Source organism: Triticum dicoccoides, chromosome 6B (genome assembly GCF_002162155.2).
Source record: "Triticum dicoccoides isolate Atlit2015 ecotype Zavitan chromosome 6B, WEW_v2.0, whole genome shotgun sequence".
Lineage (NCBI taxonomy): Eukaryota > Viridiplantae > Streptophyta > Magnoliopsida > Poales > Poaceae > Triticum > Triticum dicoccoides.
In genome coordinates, this window is record NC_041391.1 from 120,513,300 (window position 1) to 120,524,137 (window position 10,838).

Below are 10,838 nucleotides of genomic sequence, written 5' to 3' on the forward strand. Positions count from 1 at the left end.
GGAACGGGTTCCCCACCACCGGATCTGGCGGATCCCGGTCGTCCCTCGCCTTCCCCGCGGTTCCCCTCCCGCCGTCGACCTCCAGGCGCCACCCGCAGCTTCCCTGCGCGTTGACCGCGGCCCAGCGTCGCCAGCAGCCAGATCCAGCCGTCCCGCTTGCCCCGCCGGCCTGCTGCCTCCACCGAACCGGGCCAAGGCCCATGGTGAGCGCCCCAGTGCCCACCAGATTCAGCCCAATGAATGTTTTTTAACTGCGTGTGAATTTACTAATTTGTCCAGAGGGTGCCTGTTTTACAGAAAACCCCTTGCACTTCATGCATTTAATTACTCACAAACCGTGCATCGGATTGAAATGGTTTAAACATGTAACTTGCTTAGAATTTTGTGTAGATTAATAATATGCCACTTTCATCCATGTTTAATATGTTTAAAATTCTGTTTGCATTTATTTTTGCTAAATGCCATGTTAAAATGCTTTATTTCACAACTAATTAACCGTAGCTCCATTTTAAATAAACTTTATATGTAAATGGGGTGGAAAAATGCCTAGATTAACATGGTCCACTTTATTTTCCTGATTAACAACATTAAAATATGGTTTAGGGAAGAACAGTACCAAATCTAAAATATGCACATGAGGATTTTTCGGAATTGTTGGTTGTTACTTCCGGTCTCATTTAAACTTGCCTAGATAGGTAGTTTCATTATGCTTCACCTCTTGCCATGTTAATCAACATTTAATATTGATGTGTACCTAAATGAGAGCGAACTAAATAACTCGAATGTGGTGTTTTGTTAATATGCAACTCGTTGCGTATTGAGCTCCACTTAAATTTGTAGGATTGTTTGTGCACTTTGCCATTCCATGCCTCATTAAACCGGACATGCATCATACTTGTTTCTGCATCATGCCATGTTTATGCTTGTGCATTTACCATGTTGTTTGTTTCTTTCCGGTGTTGCTTCTTAGTTCCGGTAATGTTGCGATTGTGAGGATTCGTTCGACTACTCCCGTTCGTCTTCTTCATGGACTCGTTCTTCTTCCTTGCGGGATTTCAGGCAAGATGACCGCTACCCTGGATCTCACTACTATCATTGCTATGCTAGTTGCTTCGTTCTATCGCTATGTTGCATTACCTATCTGTTGCTCTTCAAGCCTCCCAAAATGCCATGAACCTCTAACCTTTGACACCCTTCCTAGCAAACCATTGTTTGGCTATGTTACCGCTTTGCTTAGCCCCTCTTATAGTGTTGTTAGTTGCAGGTGAAGTTGAAGATTTCTCCATGGTGGACAGGATTTTGGTTGGGATATCACAATATCTCTTATATTATTAATGCATCTATATATTTGGTAAAGGGTGGAAGGCTCGGCCTTATGCCTAGTGTTTTGTTCCACTCTTGCCGCCTTAGTTTCCGTCATACCGGTGTTATGTTCCCGGATTTTGCGTTCCTTACGCGGTCGGGTGATTTATGGGACCCCCTTGACAGTTCGCCTTGAATAAAACTCCTCCAGCAAGGCCCAACATTGAATTTTACCATTTGCCTCACCACCACCTATATTTCCCTTGGGAGTAATTAACCCAAGGGTCATCTTTATTACAGCCCCCCCGGGCCAGTGCTTGTCTAGGTGTTGGTCCAAACTAGAGCACCGTGCGGGGCCATCCCTTGGCAACTTGGGTTACGTCGGTTCCTGTACGCTTCGCTTATCCGGTGTTGCCCCGAGAACGAGATATGTGCAGCTCCTATCGGGATTGTCGGCACATCGGGCGGTCTTGCTGGTCTTGTTTTACCATTGTCGAAATTTCTTGTAAACCGGGATTCCGAGTCTGATGGGGTCTTCCTGGGAGAAGGTCTATTCCTTCGTTGATAGCGAGAGCTTGTCATGGGCTAAGTTGGGACACCCCTGCAGGGTATAATCTTTCGAAAGCCGTGCCTGCGGTTATAGGCAGATGGTAATTTGTTAATGTCCGGTTGTAGATAACTTGACACCAGATCCGAATTAAAACACATCAACCGTGTGTGTAGCCGTGATGCTCTCTTCTCGGCGGAGTCCGGAAAGTGAACACGGTTTTTGGGTTATGTTTGACGTAAGTAGGAGTTTGGGATCACTTCTTGATCATTGCTAGCTTCACGACCGTTCCATTCGCTCTCTTCTCGCTCTTATTTGCGTATGTTAGCCACCATATATGCTTAGCCGCTGCTGCAGCCTCACCACTTTACCCCTTCCTTTCCTATTAAGCTTTGCTAGTCTTGATACGCATGGTAATGGGATTGCTGAGTCCTTGTGTCTCACAGATTACTACAACAACAGTTGCAGGTACAGGTTATGCGATGATCATGACGCGAGAGCGATGCTTGCTTGCATTGAGTTCTTCTTCTGCTTCTTCGATCAGGGGATAGGTTCCAGGTCGGCAGCCTGGGTTAGCAGGGTGGATGTCGTTTGAGTTTCTGTTTGTGTTCCATCCGTAGTCGAATGATGTTCTAATGTATTGTGATGTTGTATTCGTGTGGCATTGTATGCCTTATGTATGTATCCCCATCTATTATGTAATGTTGATGTAATGATATCACCTTGCAAAAGCGTTTCAATATGCGGGTCTATCCTTGGTGGGACCTTCGAGTTCCTTTTTGGATAGGGTCGCATATTGGGCATGACAAGTTGGTATCAGAACCTCGACCGACCATAGGAGCCCCCTTGATTGTTGGCCGTTGTTGAGTCTAGAAGAAAGCTATTTTTGAGTCTTAGGATTATATATATCGGAGAGTAGGATTCTTTTTACTCCTCAGCCCCTTCGTCGCTCTGGTGAGGTCTCCTGACGTAGATGTTTTGACTTTCCTCTCCTCAAATTTCACTAAAAATTTTTTAGGATCACGCGGGTATCTTGGAATCGTTCCGATGGTTTTGTGACGAGAACATTGTTCTTGGTGCCTCCTGTCTATTATGTGGCATTGACCCGGGGAGTTGAGCTCCGAGATGTTGTCGTCACAATTTAATTGTTGCATTTCTGGAATACCTGAGTTTTGCCGACATCGAAAATCTCTTTTATGCAGTTGTTGGTGAGATAACCTCGACGTCACCCAGTACTGGGGAGTTCGGGAGTATTGCCATAGCTCGTATAACGGATGCTTTTCGAAGGTTGAGGTACACGATTTCCGAAGGTTTCTTGGTTATGTGTTGACGGATGGATACAGCTGGATGTAGGTATTGTTAGTTTGGGTGAGATATATTGCTTCCCCTGTATCCCCAACACCAGATTGCATAACCAGAAAGTTTCGGGAGTTTATAGGTGGGAATTCAAGTAGCTACTAGGATATCTTTCCGACAGATGCATGATATGGGATTGGGTAAATCTCTATCATATGTTTCTTTCCGACTTATTCTGCAAGCCAAATCCTTTGTTTTGTTTTATTTATGGTATTCGAGTTGCTTCGAAGTCAAATGTTGAATCCATACCTTTCAAGAGGTGTTCTCATATTTCTATGGGAGTACTAATCCTTTTGATCATCGAGATTGTCATGTCAATTCTTTTCCAACCGGCGTGCTTCTCTTCAAGTGGATCCAATCATTTCAATATTTGCGAGATCAATTATAAGTTTTCTCAACGGTGTTTGTTTCATCCGTCCCAAGTTGTCTTTGTTTTCCCGCCCTCCCACCCCTTTTCTTCAAGGACTAAGATTTCTTAATCATGTATCCTTTTATTTGTGGGAAGTCTCTTCATTCTTTTCTTTCAATGTTCTTATCTGGTGATTTCCCATGAAGATGCTCAATGGTTTCAAGTTCATCATCCTCCGTTCTCTTTTCTTCTCCGGTGGATCCAATTCAAGCTTGCGGTTTGATCATACTCTTTTCCTTGTTGCAAATGCTTTTTCATACCGGTGCACCTCTTAATCTTTCACTTCTCTCTATTCTTATCCGGAGTGTTGAAGATATCTCGGAAGATTCGTGTTTCCATTCAAGCCATTTAATTCTACCGGTGCAATCTCCTTTTCAAGTAATCATTTCAACGGTGTTCCTTTTCAGTGGGCCCTAACCCACAGGTCTTTTCCCAGGATCTTACCTGACTCTTCTGATTTCCCGGAGCTATTCTCAAATCCTGTTGAAGTTTGACGTAAGAATGAATTTCATCAGTCAGATGCTTTTCGAAGATCGATTTCAAATCATTTCATTGATTGGCTCAACCTCTTTGCTTTCCATTCTACCGGAGTATCTTAGTATTTTGGTGGTGTTTTCCTGTTGTCATTTGAAGACCGAAGAAGAGTTTTCCTCTAAATCTTGTCCGTCCTCTCGAAGATTCTTTATTCTAGCTTGATGCCATCCTCATAATTGTTTTTGATTGTGACAATTCTTTTCTTACCATCCGGAGCATTTCATGAGTTGTTTCCATTTCTTTCCTACGAAGGCCATCATGTCATAATTCTTCATTCTCAGTGTGTAGCTATTGTTCAAATACCCCCTAATCAGTTCATGATCTCTTCGTTCTCTTGTATCAAATCCCCTCAAGTATATTCATTCGTTTTTTCCAATTCTTCCCAGTGAATTGTGCCTTTGATACATTCATTTTCAATTCTTACGGCGGTTTGTTCAAGATTTCTCTTCCTCCGTTATCATATCAAATATTCGTTATTTCCAAATCCTACCGGTGGTTCCTTGAAGACCTTCACAAGTTTGCGCCATATCTATCTTGATCCTTTTTACGAGAATAAGTAGTATGCCAAATCCGTTGCTTGTCATCAATTTAAATTGGTGAAGGATAGGCTTAACATAATTCTTATTATTGTTCAATCCAAGTGATCTAGTTTCTTCTTTCCAGAGTTGTTCATCATGTCATTTTCTCGATTCGAGATGCTTCACCTTTTCTTTTTCCGGAGTTCCAAGTTTTCTCGGTTATGTCGTCGCAAAGCCCCATCTAAATCATCGCAAGGCTCACCTTGTTCTTTCAACGTCTCTTTCTTTCTATCATTCTTTTATTACCAGAGTTCTTCATGGAGGCTCTACATGGTGGTTCATCAAGGATTCTTTTCATTCTTCAATTGTTCTTCAAGATTTCTCTCGAAGTTATGATCCGCCAAGCTTTACTCTAAAATAAACATGGTGCTCAACACATGTTTTGTTTTGAGGAGCTCAAGTATTCTTCATCTTGCATTCTGAAGTGCAATTCTTTCTACCTTATCTTTTGTGGTGGTGTTATGTCACTCTTGACAATTTCCTTCATGGTTCATGATTCATATTGTTCTCAAGAATGAGGTATTTTTAATCCATCAATCTCTTCTTTGGAGTTATCTTGGTATAGATTTCACCTAAAGCCTTCCCCTAAGGAATGTAGCTATTTGTGGTGCTTATCAATGATCCAAGTTTTCTCCTATCCTCTCGGCGAAAGCAGTTTTCATCTCTTCGTTGATCTCAAGCAAGCAATTGTTTCAGTTAGTGGCCGGTTGTCACCTCATCATTTTGAGATGTTTGCCATAAGCCCATTATAAGCTTATTCTTTTCATTGTTGGTTTTGCAACAACTCCGTTATAACCTTCTTGGAAGGGTGCTTTCCAAGCTCATTTGTGGCAGAAGTTGGCATTTTCTCCTACATTATGTTATTCCAACGATCTATCTTCTATTCTTTCTTCCGGAGGCATTGTGAAGTTACTGTCTTCACTCATCATATCGAATTGAGGATCATGTTCTTTTCATGCTTATCCATTTAACCGGAGTGTTGTGTCATCTCTTCAAGTGCTTTTCATCTTATCAAGTTTTCCTTCTTTCAGTCGGAGTGCTGCCCAAATTATATCATTCTTATTCCTTCTCTATCTTGGTTTAACCGGAGTGTTGTCGTAATTGATCTTTATCGTTTCTTGTACATCTCATTAAACCGGAGTGCTTGCATGTACTACTTGTCCATTGTAACTCTTCTCTTATGTCTTTCAACCTTCAAGTTCTCATAATACTCCTTGTTCCTCTTTTCTAATCGATTGGTTGCAATCTCGTTCATCTCTGTTGTACTCTTTCTTTTATATTGCTCAACCTCTCAAGGTTCGTGGTTTCACTCATTTGTCGAAGAAGCAACTTAGTTTACCTCTTCTCTTCCTCTTTCTTTTCCCTCCGGTGCCATCCTAGATCTCGGGACGAGATCCTCTCGTAGTGGTGGAGTGTTGTAACACCCCGGATTCGATTCACTAGGTGTCTGCCAGTTATTCGCCGTCGTTGCCATGTCATTTGCTTGCGTGTTGCATTTTGCCATGTCATCATCTGTACTTCATCTGCATTTCATCTGCATGTTTTTCAAAACTTGCATCCATTAGGGTTCTCCCGGTTCTCTCCGTTGTCCGTTTGGAGTCCAGACACACTCGCACGCGCCCGCGGCACCTCCGTAATATATTTTATAAGTGGCATAAAAATGTTCTCGGAATGGGGTGAGAGTTGGCATGCGGTCTTATTATAGTGTAGACAGACCGCCTGCCAAATTTCATCGCAATCGGAGTCCGTTTCATAGCCCAACCGTCATCCGGAGCGGCACCGTTACCGGTTTAATCGCCGAACGTTTCGGTCTCCGAAACTATCGCCGGGCCTCTCTTTCTCTCCTCTTCTCTCAGCCCAACCCCTCTTCTCAGCCCACCTGCAGCCCACCTAAACCCTCCTCCGATCCGGAGCCCTCCGATGGCGATCCGAGGCTCCGAAACGCCCCAAACCCCTCCTAACCCTAGCACCTACTCTATTTAAACCCCTCCCATGCCATTTTGGGCAGGCCCTAGCTTCCCCTAACCCCAGCCGCAGCTTCCCCTTCCTCCTCGCAGTCTCTGCCGCCTCCCACCTTCGTTTCTGCGCCACCCGCTCCCTCCTTGCCACTTGGCGCCACCACATCATCTCCCCGCCGCCAAGTGGCGCGCTCCCATTGGTCCGCGCCGCCTCCCAGCCGCCTGGAGCCAACCAGGGGCCTCCACTTGTTCCCCGGACCGTCCCACCTCGCCGCGGCCCGCCTAGGCCCGCGGGAAGCCCCTTTGAGCCCATCTGGGCCTGGATCTCGCCGCCGCCAGGGCCCGAGTCCCCGCATGCCCGATGATGCTCCGCCTCCTCGCGCCGCCCCGCTCCACGGACCCGCCGCCGCCGTGCCTTCTCGCCGCATCCGCCCGGACCGTCCCGCCGGCGGCCCCGAGCTCGACCGGCGACCTTCGCCCTCCAGGCCAGTGCCCCGAACCTTTCCTCTTCTCCTCCCTTCTCTGTTTTCCTCTCTCTCTCATCGATCTCTCTCTCCCTCCCACTCTGCAGGACACCATGGAGCTCCGCCCGTCGTCGGTGGTCCTCGCCGTCACCGGGAACGGGTTCCCCACCACCGGATCTGGCGGATCCCGGTCGTCCCTCGCCTTCCCCGCGGTTCCCCTCTCACCGTCGACCTCCAGGCACCGCCCGCAGCTTCCCTGCATCGAGCGAGAGGAGCTTGACCGGTCCAAATGCGCGTTGACCGCGGCCCAGCGTCGCCAGCAGCCAGATCCAGCCGTCCCGCTTGCCCCGCCGGCCTGCTGCCTCCACCGAACCGGGCCAAGGCCCATGGTGAGCGCCCCAGTGCCCACCAGATTCAGCCCAATGAATGTTTTTTTAACTGCATGTGAATTTGCTAATTTGTCCAGAGGGTGCCTGTTTTACAGAAAACCCCTTGCACTTCATGCATTTAATTACTCACAAACCGTGCATCGGATTAAAATGGTTTAAACATGTAACTTGCTTAGAATTTTGTGTAGATTAATAATATGGCACTTTCATCCATGTTTAATATGTTTAAAATGCTGTTTGCATTTATTTTTGCTAAATGCCATGTTAAAATGCTTTATTTCACAACTAATTAACCGTAGCTCCATTTTAAATAAACTTTATATGTAAATGGGGTGGAAAAATGCCTAGATTAACATGGTCCACTTTATTTTCCTGATTAATAACATTAAAATATGGTTTAGGGCAGAACAGTACCAAATCTAAAATATGCACATGAGGATTTTTCGGAATTGTTGGTTGTTACTTCCGGTCTCATTTAAACTTGCCTAGATAGGTAGTTTCATTATGATTCACCTCTTGACATGTTAATCAACATTTAATATTGATGTGTACCTAAATGAGAGCGAACTAAATAACTCGAATGTGGTGTTTTGTTAATATGCAACTCGTTGCGTATTGAGCTCCACTTAAATTTGTAGGATTGTTTGTGCACTTTGCCATTCCATGCCTCATTAAACCGGACATGCATCGTACTTGTTTGTGCATCATGCCATGTTTATGCTTGTGCATTTACCATGTTGTTTGTTTCTTTCCGGTGTTGCTTCTTAGTTCTGGTAATGTTGCGATTGTGAGGATTCGTTCGACTACTCCCGTTCGTCTTCTTCATGGACTCGTTCTTCTTCCTTGCGGGATTTCAGGCAAGATGACCGCTACCCTGGATCTCACTACTATCATTGCTATGCTAGTTGCTTCGTTCTATCGCTATGCCGCGTTACCTATCTATTGCTCTTCAAGCCTCCCAAAATGCCATGAACCTCTAACCTTTGACACCCTTCCTAGCAAACCATTGTTTGGCTATGTTACCGCTTTGCTCAGCCCCTCTTATAGCGTTGTTAGTTGCAGGTGAAGTTAAAGATTTCTCCATGGTGGACAGGATTTTGGTTGGGATATCACAATATCTCTTATATTATTAATGCATCTATATATTTGGCAAAGGGTGGAAGGCTCGGCCTTATGCCTGGTGTTTTGTTCCACTCTTGCCGCCTTAGTTTCCGTCATACCGGTGTTATGTTCCCGGATTTTGCGTTCCTTACGCGGTCGGGTGATTTATGGGACCCCCTTGACAGTTCGCCTTGAATAAAACTCCTCCAGCAAGGCCCAACATTGAATTTTACCATTTGCCTCACCACCACCTATATTTCCCTTGGGAGTAATTAACCGAAGGGTCATCTTTATTAGAGCCTCCCCGGGCCAGTGCTTGTCTAAGTGTTGGTCCAAACTAGAGCACCGTGCGGGGCCATCCCTTGGCAACTTGGGTTACGTCGGTTCCTGTACGCTTCGCTTATCCGGTGTTGCCCTGAGAACGAGATATGTGCAGCTCCTATTGGGATTGTCTGCGCATCGGGCGGTCTTGCTGGTCTTGTTTTACCATTGTCGAAATTTCTTGTAAACCGGGATTCCGAGTCTGATCGGGTCTTCCTGGGAGAAGGTCTATTCCTTCGTTGATCGCGAGAGCTTGTCATGGGATAAGTTGGGACACCCCTGCAGGGTATAATCTTTCGAAAGCCGTGCCTGCGGTTATAGGCAGATGGGAATTTGTTAATGTCCGGTTGTAGATAACTTGACACCAGATCCGAATTAAAACGCATCAACCGTGTGTGTGGCCGTGATGGTCTCTTCTCGGCGGAGTCCAGAAAGTGAACACGGTTTTTGGGTTATGTTTGACGTAAATAGGAGTTCAGGATCACTTCTTGATCATTGCTAGCTTCACGGCCGTTCCATTCGCTGTCTTCTCGCTCTTATTTGCGTATGTTAGCCACCATATATGCTTAGCCGCTGCTGCAGCCTCACCACTTTACCCCTTCCTTTCCTATTAAGCTTTGCTAGTCTTGATACACATGGTAATGGGATTGCTGAGTCCTTGTGTCTCACAGATTACTACAACAACAGTTGCAGGTACAGGTTATGCGATGATCATGACGCGAGAGCGATGCTTGCTTGCGTTGAGTTCTTCTTCTGCTTCTTCGATCAGGGGATAGGTTCCAGGTCGGCAGCCTGGGTTAGCAGGGTGGATATCGTTTGAGTTTCTGTTTGTGTTCCATCCGTAGTCGGATGATGTTCTAATGTATTGTGATGTTGTATTCATGTGGCATTGTATGCCTTATGTATGTATCCCCATCTATTATGTAATGTTGATGTAATGATACCACATTGCAAAAGCGTTTCAATATGCGGGTCTATCCTTGGTGGGACCTTCGAGTTCCTTTTTGGATAGGGTCGCATATTGGGCGTGACAAGTTGGTATCAGAGCCTCGACCGACCATAGGAGTCCCCTTGATTGTTGGCCGTTGTTGAGTCTAGAAGAAAACTATTTTTGAGTCTTAGGATTATATATATCGGAGAGTAGGATTCTTTTTACTCCTCAGCCCCTTCGTCGCTCTGGTGAGGTCTCCTGACGTAGATGTTTTGACTTTCCTCTCCTCAAATTTCACTAAATTTTTTTTAGGATCACGCGGGTATCTTGGAATCGTTCCAATGGTTTTGTGACGAGAACATTGTTCTTGGTGCCTCCTGTCTATTATGTGGCATTGACCCGGGGAGTTGAGCTCCGAGATGTTGTCGTCACAATTTTATCGTTGCAGTTCTGGAATACCTGAGTTTTGCCGACATCGAAAATCTCTTTTATGCAGTTGTTGGTGAGATAACCTCGACGTCACCTAGTACTGGGGAGTTCGGGAGTATTGCCATAGCTCGTATAACGGATGCTTTTCGAAGGTTGAGGTACACGATTTCCGAAGGTTTCTTGGTTATGTGTTGACGGATGGATACAGCTGGATGTAGGTATTGTTAGTTTGGGTGAGATATATTGCTTCCCCTGTATCCCCAACACCAGATTGCATAACCAGAAAGTTTCGGGAGTTTATAGGTGGGAATTCAAGTAGCTACTAGGATATCTTTCCGACAGATGCATGATATGGGATTGGGTAAATCTCTATCATATGTTTGTTTCCGGCTTATTCTGCAAGCCAAATCCTTTGTTTTGTTTTATTTGTGGTATTCGAGTTGCTTCGAAGTCAAATGTTGAATCCATACCTTTCAAGCGGTGTTCTCATATTTCTATGGGAGTACTAATCCTTTTGAT